Source organism: Trematomus bernacchii, unplaced genomic scaffold (genome assembly GCF_902827165.1).
Source record: "Trematomus bernacchii unplaced genomic scaffold, fTreBer1.1, whole genome shotgun sequence".
NCBI lineage: Eukaryota > Metazoa > Chordata > Actinopteri > Perciformes > Nototheniidae > Trematomus > Trematomus bernacchii.
In genome coordinates this window covers 1955253-1972821 of record NW_022987552.1, presented here as the reverse complement: position 1 = coordinate 1972821, position 17569 = coordinate 1955253, and the positions used below count along the sequence as shown (strand labels likewise).

Below are 17569 nucleotides of genomic sequence, written 5' to 3'. Positions count from 1 at the left end.
TTTCAGCGTCTGGAATATATGGACATGTCTTGCTGTTTCTCCGTTTTATATCTTCAAGTGAATGTATTTTGGGTTTGGAGTGACAAAACAAGACTTCACCCTAGACTTTAATTGACATTTTAAAACTATTTAATATAGATTTGCAAAGAATACACAGCCGAATCTCCATATTTTGATAATCAGTTCATTTCTGAGAAATGTCAGAAAATGCTCAGAAAAAGACAGCTGGCTTTCTTCAAATCTATTCTATCATGTCCATGGAGTGTTTTCCTTCACTCCATTAATGGTAATAATCCATCCTTCTAAAAATATTATCTGACATCAACTCTTACTGACTTGTGAGGAAAGGCCCAGATGCCTCTCCGTCAAAACGATAAAGAGGCGCCGCTCTGTGAAGACATGGAAACTTAGAGTTAACTGTTTCTCTCTGCAGAGCTTTCTGTCTCTCTGTCTTTCTCTTCCCAGAGGTGTGTGTGTGTGTGTGTGTGTGTGTGTGTGTGTGTGTGTGTGTGTGTGTGTGTGTGTGTGTGTGTGTGTGTGTGTGTGTGTGTGTGTGTGTGTGTGTGTGTGTGTGTGTGTGTGTGGGTTGGAATGTGGAGGCTCGTAAGTCACCTCTGATTTTCCACTCCCGCTGGGACACATCCCATTATCAGTTTTATACGAAACTAGGAAATTCCTCTGTGGTCTGTGTGTGTGTGTGTGTGTGTGTGTGTGTGTGTGTGTGTGTGTGTGTGTGTGTGTGTGTTTTGTGTGTCTGGCTCAATAACGAGCAGCTTAACCGTAAAATAAAAACTGGGCATTTCCCTTCCCTTTTCTCTCTACAATATCGTACTTTAATAAAATATAATTATTTTTTTCTTTGACTATTTTCAGGTTTAAAATATAAATACAGTTCTGCAGTTTGTCAATATTCAAGTTAAAAGTTGCTTAAAACTTTGAATTTTCGAGAATGTTTGTATTAGATGCGGCATTGGTTATCTGTAGATTAATTAGGGTTAGGGTTGTTCACATATTTGAATGGTTTACAGGTCTATGTATACTTGAATGTTTTGGTTGTAGACACAAATTGAGAGATAGACTGGATGCAGATATAACAAAATTCCCAGCTAAATTCAAAGTTCAGTTGTTGCCTGTGAACTTGGTGGCTTTCAGACCTGTTGCCCGTCATTTGAATAGTCAAACTACGGACTCATTGAATGTTCACAGCTTCTGCAAACCCTGCAGCATTTGCATGATATGTGGGAGTTGCTTATAACGTTAAATGGGTGATTGTTTTTTAAAAGTGTCAGAAAACTTAATGGATTTATTCACATCTTTGGGGTTGCTTGTTAAACTCCAGATGGTTGATTTGTGTTCTTTTGCACGGTTGCCTAGTTGGTTGATTGTTATTAATGTTATACAACTGGAACAGTGCTTGAGATAATAGTGTGATAAAAGGCATGACTGGGATGCAAACATGAGGGACGGATTCACTGGAGGATACGGGAGGGAGAACGAGAACAGGGAAGAGATTAGAATAGGATCAGAATTGTTCCTCACCCGGAGGCCTGTCTCACTTCCCAGTCTGCGCTGAATGGAAAATCAACAGAGGAATATTCCACACTTCATTGTTTCTCCTTCGCCCTCCTGTGTCTCATCTATACCTTGATCTTTCCAGCTTCAATTTGGAAAGACGATTTGGGAAAGGAGTTGAAGAGGATGGGTGAGATCAGCAGGATTGGACCATTTTCTTTTCAAAAGTACCATGTCTTTATTGGCCAGCACACTTTGCAGCTTATCAGGAAAGATGGGAACTCTTTATCTGCCAGCTTACGGTGATTAACAGTTTCCAAAATTCTCTTGCCTCCATCTTCATTTTGGCACTTGCTACTTAGAGACAGAATCTAACTCTGAATGATGGCTGGTTGTCTTCCAAAACTGGGGATAAAAAGCCAACTCGCTTCAGCCACGAGTTGCCAGAGTTTGGCCGGTGCCTGGTGATAGTTTCCCTTCCTGCAGCCATGTATTCCAGATGTTGAAGATTTGAATCCAATGCGTGACCTCGTTGCATGTCATCCCTTCTCTCGCTGCTGGGTTTTTCCTTTCCTCGGTTTTTAGTCATTCTTTCCATCCTCTCCGCAACACGCAACACAGTTCTGTGAATGTGATGAGTGCAGTGCTACATGTTCATAGGTGTTCAAAATGATGCAGAAATAAGTCCGAATGATAGATTTTGTGGACGATCTGGACAGATGTTGACCCAGATTCCCAATTGTTGAGTGCTATACTGTGCCTTGAAATATTTGGTAACAACTTCTTTGAAATGTGTCTGTAGCTTTTGTCAGTGGCTTTTGTCCATTTATCAGGAGCTTTATTATTTTAAACTCTTTGTGAACAAGTGGTTTCCTTTTGTAGGACAAACGTTTTGACTGAATTGGGGTTTTTATTGATGGTTACGATAAGTAAAAAGATAGAAATATCAACACATCTCTTGTTTTTAAATCAGAAAATGATGATTTATGGTTAAATGTGGTGCGATTCTCTCATATTTTTACTCAAAGGTGCCGTAGGATTCTATATGTTTGTCATTTTCAACAAATCCAATGCAAGAACCTCATTGAATTGACCGAATAACAAGTATATTTCATGCATCAAAGCTTGATATATCTTCATCTCCTGAGCCATATAGCTTCATTAGTGCCTAAAGCTGGCTACACACCAACCCGATTTTGGGAGTCAGAGGCCGTCAGAGGCAGTCGGGCATTCGCGGCGCCCTACTCAGGTTGGTGTGTCCCGCACCGTCGTCTCTTTACGGCACCTTCTCACACCTCCCGATGCCTCCCGACTTTCTCTGACCTCCCGCGGCCTCCCGACTTTCTCTGACCTCCCGCGGCCTCCCGACTTTCTCTGACCTGAGGTCAGAGAAAGTCGGCCCAAGCAATCACTCTGATTGGCTGTTCACACTACCGCTGCCTGCTGGTAAGGACAGTTATTGCCACTCGTCGACTGAAGTATTTGCGGTGTGTTCGTAGGCGGGCGGCGTAGGAGGGGCGGCGTAGGCGGGCGGCGTAGGCGGGCGGCGTAGGAGGGGCGGCGTAGGCGGGCGGCGTAGGCGGGCGGCGTAGGCGGGCGGCGTAGCCGACGCAGGCGGCGTAGCTGACGTAAAAGTCGGGACGCCTTCGGTACGCGTTCTTTGGTCTCAGGTGGGTGTGTAGCGGCCTTTACAAGGATTACATGAGCCACCCTGTGACATGTACCTTTATTATCATAAACACACACCGTTGCTTAATCATGTCTCTGTATCACTACTCATTTCCTCAAAGGCTTGAACCAGATCTTTCTGGCTGATGTCTTGTGTGGTATTTGGCAACGGGAGGAGGTGAAATCTCTCCTTTTTCTTTGAGATCATCCTTTGAAAAGCTCTCACTATTACACACAACATGCAGGCAGTTTAAAGAAAAGCAATAATGAATGGGCTTTCCCTTTAAAGCCGGTGGTGTCACATAGCTTACATCAGCTTCATTAGACTCCCATTAGTATGTTAACCTTCACACTAATGATGGTAACCTGATTACAGCTGCTGGAATGATATCATCCTAGCTGCTCTTATCTGATCATGATGGTAGGAGGAACACATTTTCTAATTTGCCTTTGTGCGTGGAAGGTCAAGTGGTTGTCATTTCACTAGCAAGGACCACGCAGCAACAATATCTGAGTCAAGGACGTCATTACAGGAGGTTGTGGATGTTAAGCACTGATGAATGTGAAGGGAAGGGATGAAGACGAGTGAGGGATGTTGTCTAAACGATCAGATCTGAATAAGAGCGATGACAAGCGATGCCTTGGAATTAGACCGGGAAAAGATAGGGAAGAGAGGAGGGAAGGGATGTAAGGGGAAGGTGGGATGTAGTCAGGAAGGGATGGGTGACTGGCAGGGAGGAAAGGGACTGAGAGGTCAAAGGAAAGGAAGGGTATTAGGGAGAGAAGATTGGTCAAAGGCATGTAGAGAAAGATCTAGGGAGGAAGGGATTTAGGGAAGGAGAGATGAAGGGATGAAGAAAGGAAGGAAGGGATCTAGGGAGGGAGGGATGAAAAGTAAAATGGATATAGGGATGGAGAGAGGAAGGGAGGAACACATGGACGAAGGAGTGAGGGATGAAGGGATGTTAGGAGGGAGAGATGAAGGGATGTTAGGAGGGAGAGATGAAGGGATGTTAGGAGAGAGAGATGAAGGGATGTTAGGAGGGAGAGATGAAGGGATGGGGCGCCGCGGCTGCAGGGCTGTTCGGCGCGCGCGCTGCCGGGGCATGTTAGGGCGGGCGCGCTGCCGGGCTGTTCGGACGGGCGCAGCTGCCGGGCTGTTCGGCGGGCGCGCTGCCGGGCTGTTCGGCGCGCGCGCTGCCGGGCTGTTCGGCGGCGCGCTGCCGGGCTGTTCGGCGCGCGCGCTGCCGGGCTGTTCGGCGGGCGCGCTGCCGGGCTGTTCGGCGGGCGCGCTGCCGGCTGTTCGGCGGGCGCGCTGCCGGGCTGTTCGGCGCGCGCGCTGCCGGCTGTTCGGCGGGCGCTGCCGGGCTGTTCGGCGGCGCTGCCGGGCTGTTCGGCGCGCGCGCTGCCGGGCTGTTCGGCGGCGCGCTGCCGGCTGTTCGGCTCGCGCCGCTGCGGCTGTCGGCGGGCGCGCTGCCGGGCTGTTCGGCGGGCGCGCTGCCGGGCTGTTCGGCGGGCGCGCTGCCGGGCTGTTCGGCCGCGCGCTGCGGGCTGTTCGGCGGCTGGCGGGCTGTCGGCCCGCGGGCCGCGTGCTCCGGCACGTCGGTTGGGCGGGCTGCCGGGTCGAAGGCATTAGGGATGTGAGGAAGATGGGGAAGGAAGGGCAAGGTAAAGGTAAACCAGGCTGGATGTGTTGACGGGAGCTCAGCTGGTGATCAGAGGTTTGGAACTGATCCCAAACCTTAAGGTAACTAATCACCTTCAGTTTGATTTGGGTTCATGTTTGGAGACACAGCAGTTTGTGTGTGTCATACGCCACAAGGACACCTGATCAGTTTCGCATCAGCTGCTTTGAGTTATTGAATGTTTCATTGGATTCAGCCTAACGGGATTATGGGTAAAACATGGCGACGAGCTGCGTACCAGATTAAGTGTGATCATGTTGTTAGAAAAGAAAAAAGACTCAACGCAGCTGCACGGATTTATTTTCCTCTTTGGAAAAAAGCTTGATTCAGACGGAAGGAAAACACACAACTCAACCTGTGTGTGTGTGTGTGTGTGTGTGTGTGTGTGTGTGTGTGTGTGTGTGTGTGTGTGTGTGTGTGTGTGTGTGTGTTTGTGTGTGTGTTACCATCATTAGTGTGTGTGTGTGTGTGGGTGGTGTGTGTGTGTGTGTGTGTGTGTGTGTGTGTGTTTGTGTGTGTGTATTACCATCATTAGTGTGTGTGTGTGTGTGTGGGTGTGTGTGTGTGTGTGTGTGTGTGTGTGTGTGTGTGTGTGTGTGTGTGTGTGTGTGTGTTTGTGTGAGTTTATGTGTGTGTGAGTGTGTGTTTTGTCGGACATGAAACAGAAGAACTGTGTCACAGCTTTTCCCCGCCTTCCTCCTGGCAGACTGGAGCGAGGGGACAACTCGGAAAAATCTGATCTTAAAAAAAAACGTGTGTGTGTGTGTGTGTGTGTGTGTGTGTGTGTGTGTGTGTGTGTGAGTGTGTGTGTGTGTGTGTGTGTGTGTGTGTGTGTGTGTCTGGCACATGTGACTATCCACTTCTCTGTCACTGTGTGTCTTGCTTTTTTCCATCCATTACTTTGTCCTTTGTCGGTCGGTGTGTAGATGGCTGTGTGTGTTTTTGCCATTTTCCATCTGTGTGTGTGTGTGTGTGTGTGTGTGTGTGTGTGTGTGTGTGTGTGTGTGTGTGTGTGTGTGTGTGTGTGTGTGTGTGTGTGTGTGTGTCCGTTCCCCACCATGTGGCAAAGACGTGACAAATCAAAGAATTGAAGGAACTTTTCTTCCTTTCTCTCGCACCTTTATCCCTCCACCTCTCTCTTTTCTCTTCATCTCTCTCTCTCTCCCCCTTCATCCTCCTCCCTCTCTCTCCCCTCTCTCTCTCCCCTCTCTCTCTCCCCCCCTCTCTCTCTCTTTTCTGTCTCTATTCCTCCCTCTCTCTCTCTCTTTGTCACCCTTTCTTTCTCTTTTTGTCCCACATTTCTTTTGCTCTCTCCCCTCTTCCTCACATTTCTTTTCCACCATCTGTTCTCTCTTTCTCCCACACTTTTTCTCTCACCTGTCTTTCTCTCCGGTGTACCTCCTCCCTAACTCTCTCTTACTCCCCCCCCTCATCTATCCTCTCTCAGTGCTTCACATTTTGTAAGTGTGCAGACTTCTTGTGTCCCGGTGACTTGCTCTATCTATGCTATTTCTTCCTGCCTAAGAAGTTATTGTGTGTGTGTGTGTGTGTGTGTGTGTGTGTGTGTGTGTGTGTGTGTGTGTGTGTGTGTGTGTGTGTGTGTGTGTGTGTGTGTGTGTGTGTGTGTGTGTGTGTGCGCGCGCGTGCGTGCGTGCGTGCGTGCGTGCGTGCGTGCGTGCGTGCGTGCGTGCGTGCGTGCGTGCGTGCGTGCGTGCGTGCGTGCGTGCGTGCGTGCGTGCGTAAGAGAGTAGTAGTAAGGGGGGGCGGGGTTTCTGCTTCACACCTCTGGTGACCACTTCCTCAGCAACATCCTGTTTATTTCCTGTTGCGATTGTGACTGGACGCCCTTTAGATATGAGCTTGTAAATGGAGTCAAGAAGTTAAAGTTATGAACACACACTCATGATCTTTCTCTTGTGTGTTTTCTCACAGGATGGCCACGTGAGGACACTTCCTGTCGGGACTCCGGCTGAAACTGAGCAGAGTAACAGGTAGCTGTCACTACACACACATGAGATTCACTGTTTCTATCAGAGGTTGCTTCAGCACAGCATGAGTCGTGTAACATGTGGGTGTGGTTTACAAACTGAGCGGCGTGTGTTTGGACCAAGAATGTTCCTAAAAAGCTCCGTTTTCCACACACACTGTGAATAAATCTAAAGGGTCACATGGTCAGGGTGAATCACGGTTAACCTTTGGCTGCTCTCCATACAGCTGGGGTATTTCCACTCATACATTTCAAATTCATGTTGTGTTTCCAAACAACATAAATCCACTTTAGAGAAATGTTCCTCTGTGAAATATGATTGGTATTTCAAAAACAGAGATTGTGTATTTAATCTATACACTTGTGTGATTTGAGTTTAGTGGTGCAGTGCAAGTTGCTTGTTGTTTTGATAAATCTTATCTTAAAGAGTCCTCTCCTGCTGATGTTCAGGTGTATATCAGTATATAGTGTCTCTACTTTAAAGAGTCCTCTCCTGCTGATGTTCAGGTGTATATCAGTTTGTAGTGTCTCTACTTTAAAGAGTCCTCTCCTGCTGATGTTCAGGTGTATATCAGTTTGTAGTGTCTCTACTTTAAAGAGTCCTCTCCTGCTGATGTTCAGGTGTATATCAGTTTGTAGTGTCTCTACTTTAAAGAGTCCTCTCCTGCTGATGTTCAGGTGTATATCAGTTTGTAGTGTCTCTACTTTAAAGAGTCCTCTCCTGCTGATGTTCAGGTGTATATCAGTATGTAGTGTCTCTACTTTAAAGAGTCCTCTCCTGCTGATGTTCAGGTGTATATCAGTTTGTAGTGTCTCTACTTTAAAGAGTCCTCTCCTGCTGATGTTCAGGTGTATATCAGTTTGTAGTGTCTCTACTTTAAAGAGTCCTCTCCTGCTGATGTTCAGGTGTATATCAGTATGTAGTGTCTCTACTTTAAAGAGTCCTCTCCTGCTGATGTTCAGGTGTATATCAGTATGTAGTGTCTCTACTTTAAAGAGTCCTCTCCTGCTGATGTTCAGGTGTATATCAGTATGTGTCTCTACTTTAAAGAGTCCTCTCCTGCTGATGTTCAGGTGTATATCAGTATGTGTCTCTACTTTAAAGAGTCCTCTCCTGCTGATGTTCAGGTGTATATCAGTATGTAGTGTCTCTACTTTAAAGAGTCCTCTCCTGCTGATGTTCAGGTGTATATCAGTATGTAGTGTCTCTACTTTAAAGAGTCCTCTCCTGCTGATGTTAAGGTGTATATCAGTATGTAGTGTCTCTACTTTAAAGAGTCCTCTCCTGCTGATGTTCAGGTGTATATCAGTATGTAGTGTCTCTACTTTAAAGAGTCCTCTCCTACTGATGTTCAGGTGTATATCAGTATGTAGTGTCTCTACTTTAAAGAGTCCTCTCCTGCTGATGTTCAGGTGTATATCAGTATGTAGTGTCTCTACTTTAAAGAGTCCTCTCCTGCTGATGTTCAGGTGTATATCAGTATGTAGTGTCTCTACTTTAAAGAGTCCTCTCCTGCTGATGTTCAGGTGTATATCAGTATGTAGTGTCTCTACTTTAAAGAGTCCTCTCCTGCTGATGTTCAGGTGTATATCAGTATGTAGTGTCTCTACTTTAAAGAGTCCTCTCCTGCTGATGTTCAGGTGTATATCAGTATGTAGTGTCTCTACTTTAAAGAGTCCTCTCCTGCTGATGTTCAGGTGTATATCAGTATGTAGTGTCTCTACTTTAAAGAGTCCTCTCCTGCTGATGATCAGGTGTATATCAGTATGTAGTGTCTCTACTTTAAAGAGTCCTCTCCTGCTAATGTTCAGGTGTATATCAGTATGTAGTGTCTCTACTTTAAAGAGTCCTCTCCTGCTAATGTTCAGGTGTATATCAGTATGTAGTGTCTCTACTTTAAAGAGTCCTCTCCTGCTGATGTTCAGGTGTATATCAGTATGTAGTGTCTCTACTTTAAAGAGTCCTCTCCTGCTGATGTTCAGGTGTATATCAGTATTTAGTGTCTCTACTTTAAAGAGTCCTCTCCTGCTGATGTTCAGGTGTATATCAGTATGTAGTGTCTCTACTTTAAAGAGTCCTCTCCTGCTGATGTTCAGGTGTATATCAGTATGTAGTGTCTCTACTTTAAAGAGTCCTCTCCTGCTGATGTTCAGGTGTATATCAGTATGTAGTGTCTCTACTTTAAAGAGTCCTCTCCTGCTAATGTTCAGGTGTATATCAGTATGTAGTGTCTCTACATTAAAGAGTCCTCTCCTGCTGATGTTCAGGTGTATATCAGTATGTAGTGTCTCTACTTTAAAGAGTCCTCTCCTGCTGATGTTCAGGTGTATATCAGTATGTAGTGTCTCTACTTTAAAGAGTCCTCTCCTGCTGATGTTCAGGTGTATATCAGTATGTAGTGTCTCTACTTTAAAGAGTCCTCTCCTGCTAATGTTCAGGTGTATATCAGTATGTAGTGTCTCTACTTTAAAGAGTCCTCTCCTGCTGATGTTCAGGTGTATATCAGTATGTAGTGTCTCTACTTTAAAGAGTCCTCTCCTGCTGATGTTCAGGTGTATATCAGTATGTAGTGTCTCTACTTTAAAGAGTCCTCTCCTGCTGATGTTCAGGTGTATATCAGTATGTAGTGTCTCTACTTTAAAGAGTCCTCTCCTGCTGATGTTCAGGTGTATATCAGTATGTAGTGTCTCTACTTTAAAGAGTTCTCTCCTGCTGATGTTCAGGTGTATATCAGTATGTAGTGTCTCTACTTTAAAGAGTCCTCTCCTGCTGATGTTCAGGTGTATATCAGTATGTAGTGTCTCTACTTTAAAGAGTCCTCTCCTACTGATGTTCAGGTGTATATCAGTATGTAGTGTCTCTACTTTAAAGAGTCCTCTCCTGCTGATGTTCAGGTGTATATCAGTATGTAGTGTCTCTACTTTAAAGAGTCCTCTCCTGCTGATGTTCAGGTGTATATCAGTATGTAGTGTCTCTACTTTAAAGAGTCCTCTCCTGCTGATGTTCAGGTGTATATCAGTATGTAGTGTCTCTACTTTAAAGAGTCCTCTCCTGCTGATGTTCAGGTGTATATCAGTATGTAGTGTCTCTACTTTAAAGAGTCCTCTCCTGCTAATGTTCAGGTGTATATCAGTATGTAGTGTCTCTACTTTAAAGAGTCCTCTCCTGCTAATGTTCAGGTGTATATCAGTATGTAGTGTCTCTACTTTAAAGAGTCCTCTCCTGCTGATGTTCAGGTGTATATCAGTATGTAGTGTCTCTACTTTAAAGAGTCCTCTCCTGCTGATGTTCAGGTGTATATCAGTATGTAGTGTCTCTACTTTAAAGAGTCCTCTCCTGCTGATTTTCAGGTGTATATCAGTATGTAGTGTCTCTACTTTAAAGAGTCCTCTCCTGCTGATGTTCAGGTGTATATCAGTATGTAGTGTCTCTACTTTAAAGAGTCCTCTCCTGCTGATGTTCAGGTGTATATCAGTATGTAGTGTCTCTACTTTAAAGAGTCCTCTCCTGCTAATGTTCAGGTGTATGTCAGTATGTAGTGTCTCTACATTAAAGAGTCCTCTCCTGCTGATGTTCAGGTGTATATCAGTATGTAGTGTCTCTACTTTAAAGAGTCCTCTCCTGCTGATGTTCAGGTGTATATCAGTATGTAGTGTCTCTACTTTAAAGAGTCCTCTCCTGCTGATGTTCAGGTGTATATCAGTATGTAGTGTCTCTACTTTAAAGAGTCCTCTCCTGCTAATGTTCAGGTGTATATCAGTATGTAGTGTCTCTACTTTAAAGAGTCCTCTCCTGCTGATGTTCAGGTGTATATCAGTATGTAGTGTCTCTACTTTAAAGAGTCCTCTCCTGCTGATGTTCAGGTGTATATCAGTATGTAGTGTCTCTACTTTAAAGAGTCCTCTCCTGCTAATGTTCAGGTGTATATCAGTATGTAGTGTCTCTACTTTAAAGAGTCCTCTCCTGCTGATGTTCAGGTGTATATCAGTATGTAGTGTCTCTACTTTAAAGAGTCCTCTCCTGCTGATGTTCAGGTGTATATCAGTATGTAGTGTCTCTACTTTAAAGAGTCCTCTCCTGCTGATGTTCAGGTGTATATCAGTATGTAGTGTCTCTACTTTAAAGAGTCCTCTCCTGCTGATGTTCAGGTGTATATCAGTATGTAGTGTCTCTACTTTAAAGAGTTCTCTCCTGCTGATGTTCAGGTGTATATCAGTATGTAGTGTCTCTACTTTAAAGAGTCCTCTCCTGCTGATGTTCAGGTGTATATCAGTCTGAAGTGTCTCTACTTTAAAGAGTCCTCTCCTGCTGATGTTCAGGTGTATATCAGTATGTAGTGTCTCTACTTTAAAGAGTCCTCTCCTGCTGATGTTCAGGTGTATATCAGTATGTAGTGTCTCTACTTTAAAGAGTCCTCTCCTGCTGACGTTCAGGTGTATATCAGTATGTAGTGTCTCTACTTTAAAGAGTCCTCTCTGCTCTGATTGGTTAGCTTGCCGGCTCTGTTGTGATTGGTCAACCGCTTAGAGATGTCCCGCCCCTTAGCCTATCACGTACAATGTGTTGGAGCGCAACCAATAGAAATGTGAGTGTTACATAGTGATGTCACCGTTTTCCGTATTGAGTTTCTTCACTGTTTAACATGAAGAATTATTTAGTAAAACTAGCTTTCCGTGTTTCTACAGGGTTGTAGAAATGGTTGTACTTGTTTCCCTGGAGTTTTTGGGTCTTTATTATGGAATAATCGTCTGGTTTCTGTTCTGCTTCCAGAGCAAAAATAATCCATAATCCAGCGAAATATAAAGAGAATTCCTTGAATCTAAATCGTTACAACAGCGGACAGAATATCAATGTGACCACAACCAAGAATGGAACAAGAAGTCAGCTGTAAAACACACACACGCACGCACACACACACACACACACACACACACACACACACACACACACACACACACACACACACACACACACACACACACACACACACACACACACACACACACACACACACACACACACATTCCAGGGAGCTAAATTACCATCAGTCGAAGTAGCTGGCATGAATTTGGTTTTACTCAGACACTGTGGTTGGTGGACCAAAACAAGGATATTAGAAAGCTGTAAAAGAATACGTTACCTCTCACACACACACACACACGCACGCACGCACGCACGCACGCACGCGCGCACGCACGCACGCACGCACACACACACACACACACACACACCTTGCTGTGCCAAGGTTTTGAAATAATTTGCGTGCGCGCGCCTTTCAACACAATTCTACTTTGCTTCTTTGCCTCCATTCAAGTCGAGACACGACTCACGGAAGATAAAAATAGACCCTCGCTGACCTCTCCTTCCTCCCCCTCCTCTCCCTCTGTCTTTCATGACCATCTTTACTCTCTCACCCCTCTTCTCTCTGTCTCCTCTCTGATATTGATGCAGCTGTCTCTCTCCGATTGGGAAACACTGAGAGCGGGGTGTCCGGGGGGGTCGAGGACTTCTTACTCTCCCCTGTGGGAAATGTGGCTTTCTCGATCACAGTACATTCTCACAATAACTAAACGAAACACGAGATGAAATGACATGCCGGGCCAAGCAGTTCAACAAGTCCCCACAGTTTTTGTTTGGTTGCAAATTTGCGGAGCGCAGAATAAACTTGACTGTCAAAGTGTTTGAACTGGCTCAGATTACGGGTCACCGCAGTGTTTGGATTGAGGTAAACAGCGGAGTAATTCACGGGTAAACGCACCCACGCTCCGTTTATTGACAGCCAGCGAGCATCCAGTCGCCCCTGACAACCTCCAGAGAGACATTCGGCCGCCCTGATATCATCACGAGTGTAAATCCAGTTTGTTTTTGCAGCCCCATGCATGACAACGAATGGAAATACATGTGGACAGAACGAGTGAAAGCACGCAAAGCCAAACAGGTGGCAAACAGCTGGGACAGAAACTCTATACGCACTGCGAGCATTGAAAATATTAACTCGTAAAAAAACAGTGGATTGTTGTGGATGCAGAACAAGCGAGCATCTGCTGTCCATTAGGGTCCGAACAAACTTGACAGCAATGGCAACAACTGTTTCAAACGGCCCTCGTCTCAGCTGTCTTTAACGTGAGGAAGAAACACGTGTTCTGATTGCCCTTAAGGCTTTTTTTAAGGGTGTAAATAAGGGCAGGTTAAGTGCCAATTTGAGAGACAGATCATTATAGTCCTAACATGCTCACAGGAGACATGTGCCAATGCCAGGTAACACAAAAAAAGAGCGTAATGGGATGGGGTCCATAAATCCTCCATTGTGATGAATGTATTCTGGCTCGACTTGACACATAAAGACAGGTGATACATTAAAGGAAGGGCTCACTACATGAGTACAGAAACATCACGAATGCATGAGTCATTTAATGACAGGAAACCTGTAAATTATGAGTTATATTCCAATGCAAAAGTCAGGAGATCTTAATCGAATACCGATTTAACCCTAATATCCATGGCCATCATCAAATATCAGCTTACTATGAACATGTATGGTTTTCTTTTTCATTACATTGTAATGCATTATATGATATATCACTTTCTGCATGAGGCCCAATGGCACTCTAATCCAAATGTACTTGAGAACTGAACTTAAGCATCGTTTTGAGGCAGTTTAATACTGATTTCACTTCCAATAAGGTACAGCTACAGTCCAATGACACACATATAATAACACTTGACTAAACAGTGCTTTTAATACTGAGTCTGTTTTGATGATAACACCCCTTTTTTAAACGCTGAATATGTATTTATTATGGTGTATTTCTACATGTATGTATTATTACTTCAGCTTGTAGTGGCTATAATTGACATTTTAGCCACCACAATGTCAACAAAATCTGTTTTCTCAGGTTACAATTAAGGATCAAACCACTTATATCATATTATTATATGATATATATACTGTACAGTGGAGGAAATAATTATTTGATCCCTTGCAGATTTTGTAAGTGTAGTCCTCTTACAAAGAAATTAACAGTCTATAATTCTAGGTTTATTTTAATAGTGAGAGTAAGAATATCAAAAAGAAGCTCCAGAAAATGCTTTTAACTGTGGGAAATAAGTATTTAATCCTTTTGCAAAACATGTCTTATGCATGTCTGAAACAACATTGAATGGTTTAATCTTGTTTTCTGTTTCGTTTCTTTACTGTGTCTTGCTCAGTTTGACTTGTTTCATTCTGACGTAGTTGCAGAACCGGTCTTCTGGTAGTTCCTCGGTCTTGAAGGAGACTACAGACAAGTGTGAGCGGCTGTAATTAGACTTTCCCTCAGTGGTTGAATCCGCTGCAACCTTCAACATTTCTGCTGAGTGAGCAGAAGCGTGGAGTGAATTATGTGCAAGGGTCAGTCCTTGGCGGCGTCCTTGTTGCACTCGATTAACCTCTATCTGAAGAATACAACACCACTCTGTGTAAAGAGAGAATTGTGTAAGACGTCCTCCGCACTTCATGGTAATCAATCTGCTTTACAGACAGCGGTTAGCCAATCAGGCGTGATGTCATTGATCTTCCTTATTCTGAGGAAAGGTTCAGGGAGTTTCTTTTAGGGAAGCCTTCAGTTTGTTTGTGTTTCGTTTAAGTGCTTTTGGATATATATGTGTCAAGACTTTTTGGAGTCCTCGAGGAGCCGTCAGACATCTCAGGTCAGGACTTTCTGCACTAGACTCTTTAATAATTGACTTTGATCGACTCGATTTTAATGAATCATTACTTGAAAGACATGGATTTTATTTGTGGATCATCTTGTGACAAAATTCAACATTTGTCCAGGGCTTTCATTCATTTACTTTCTACTGTTGCACATTGGTTCAAAGATAGAGAAAATTAACGAATATATGATTATTAATCATTATAAAGGGCATTTTACCAACATGTTATTATTATATTTCACAGTTTGAAGGTTCTGCCTTGTATTTTCAATGTTGATTTGTAACCGTCTTACCTCACTTTTCTAAATTGCCTTGTTTTTTGTGTTCAAGTAAAGCACTTTGATCTGTCTTTGTTTCTGAAATGTGCTTTATAGATAAACTAACTTGACACTCTTAATGAGAGCTTGTAGCCTGCATGGTTTCTGAATCAACGTTTAGTAATAATCGTTCTTTTACCACTGATATCACTTGGGGTTTGCACAACAGCAGAACATTGAGTTTTCAAGCTCGAGTTCAGATTTTCCATTAGGTAATGGACAAGTCTGTTAATGCAGATGCTCTTTATTCTCACACAGCACATGTGTCAATGTGAGTTCATGCTCTTGTATTTCTATCATCGGGAGGACTGATTTAATGTGATTTTCTGGTCCTCGCCTCTTCAAAGGACCGTTTGAAGGTTAAGACTGTTTAGGTTTTTTAGGGTTAGGGTTTGAAATAAGGTTAGGGTAAAGGTCGAGGTCAGGCATGCAGTCGTGATGGTTAAGGTTAGGTGTGTCAAGAAGCGCCGTAACAAGGATAGAAATGTGAAAGACAGCTGTGAAAGACTGCATCTCTTCTCGTTGTTGCCCAGTTCCAGGGTTTTATATTGAAATCCTATATTCTTTTGAAGTTGAGGGACTTTAAATAGCTGAGTACCTTTTGGTTATTTAAGAAGGCACGTCTCATTGTTTCATTATTGTCAAAAGTCCATCATTGGCACAACTGTCAAAGACGTTGTTGCCAAAGCAATAAAATACATAACAATCTGGAACCTGTGTGTGTGTGTGTGTGTGTGTGTGTGTGTGCGTGTGCGTGTGCGTGTGTGTGTGTGTGTGTGTGTGTGTGTGTGTGTGTGTGTGTGCGTGTGCGTGTGCGTGTGCGTGTGTGTGTGTGTTGATGTATTTCCCATAAGTTCTGGTCATCCTTACCCAACCCTTTCCCAGAATCTGTCACTGACTCACTCGAAACAAATCACAAGTCAGCTGTTTGGCGTACAAGAACTACTGAAGACAAAAGAAAACTCTTCATTGTTTCAAAGTAAACAAAGTGTACTGTACTGTACAGTGACAACACACCTGTGGAGGTATTTTCCAACCTGCACAACTGGGAGAACTGGTTTTAGTGAATTGACTTAAAGGTGGGGTAGGTAAGTTTGAGAAACCGGCTCGAGATACACTTTTTGTTATATTCCATGGAATGCTCTTAACATCCCGATAGCAATGAATATCTGAAGTGCTTTGACAAAAAATACATAAAAAAATGTCATCTGTGGAAGCCGTAGTACTGTAAAAAGCACGGTAGATGTCACCTGCCTGTCAGCCTTCCATCTGTGCACAAACTTATCTCGTGCCCTCATTGGTCATGTGCGCGTTCGTGTGTGTTGGAGGAGGGGCTCTGTAAGGAAGTGGCAGATTTTCTCCGGCTGTGTATTTTCAAATTCTAGCGCACTCGAGCTGGTTTCTCCAAAATTACCTACCCCACCTTTAAGGTTCCTCGGTGCATAAAGTACAGTCCGGTGAAGCTGCTGACACACGTTAGAGATTTGTGGAGATTAGGGTTAGGGTTAGGGTTAGGGTTAAAGGGGCTTCTAGGGTTACATTTAATAGATGTATTGACGTACAAATAGCCTGGATGACACCTGTCACAGGAAGCTGCTCCCAATATCCCCCAATCCTTATGATCCCACTGATCTTATAATATGAATATCATCACGTGTGCAAACTCCCAGATGATTCCCATGCATGTGATCTGCTGTATGGCTTTGATGCAGATCCAGGAAATGATGACGACTTATGGAGTGACCGCACGATGAAATGTGATTTAACATGTGAGCCCGAATCACATGGGAGGTTTTTATTCCTGTATATTTTGTGGTTAGGGTTGACCTCTTTCAGTGTGTAATGAGTGTGTTTACATGCATGTTGATGAGGATTAATCAGCGGCTAAATGTTGATCTATTTCCAGAGGTGGGAAGTAACTAAGTAGATTTACTCAAGTACTGTACTTAAGTATAATTTTGAGGTACTTGTACTTTACTTGAGTATTCCCATGTTATGCTACTGTGTACTTCTACTCCACTACATGTATTTATTACCTTTAGTTACTTCACAGATGTGGATGAATGATGTGAAATATAACCAAGTGTTAAATCAGACTTTAGTTCCACCTGGAGTAAATCCACAAGCTACCCTGCAGTATACAAAGTCATTCAAACTAGCTGCACCTTTACCAGCTTTGAGAACACTTTCATGATCAATCATTATAAAACATATCATATATATTATTCTGAAATGGACCAATCTGCACAATGACTACTTTTACTGTTGCTACTTTCACTATATTTTGATGATAATACTTTTCTACTTTCACTTGAGGAACATTTTGAATGCAGGACTTTTACTGAAACAGAGTATTCCTACACTCTGGTACTTTTACTTTTACTCAAGTACAAGATCTGAGTACTTCTACTTTTACTCAAGTACAAGATCTGAGTTGTTCTACTTTTACTCAAGTACAAGATCTGAGTACTTCTACTTTTACTCAAGTACAAGATCTGAGTACTTCTACTTTTACTACAAGATCTGAGTACTTCTACTTTTACTACAAGATCTGAGTACTTCTACTTTTACTCAAGTACAAGATCTGAGTACTTCTACCACCTCTTTCTATTTCTCAAGTATTTATACAGTAATGTAAATTGAGTTTGGCAGTATTTTCAGACATTTCTTGAACTGTCTTTGGCAGTATTTGCGGCAGTGTTTA

At 43.5% G+C, this 17569-nt stretch overlaps 1 protein-coding gene across 3 annotated transcripts in view; it reads left to right on the top strand.

The window, feature by feature from the left end:
- The window catches only part of hivep2a (HIVEP zinc finger 2a), a 106098-nt gene that overhangs the window by 37630 nt on the left and 50899 nt on the right, over nt 1-17569 (top strand). For 2 of the 3 annotated variants that reach the window (XM_034123891.1, XM_034123890.1), the window contains one exon: nt 6798-6856. The gene's annotated coding sequence lies outside the window, so the exon portion shown is untranslated. Of the gene's footprint in view, nt 1-6797; nt 6857-14444; nt 14543-17569 lie in introns of those variants that run through there. The other variant, XM_034123892.1, reaches the window with a different exon arrangement.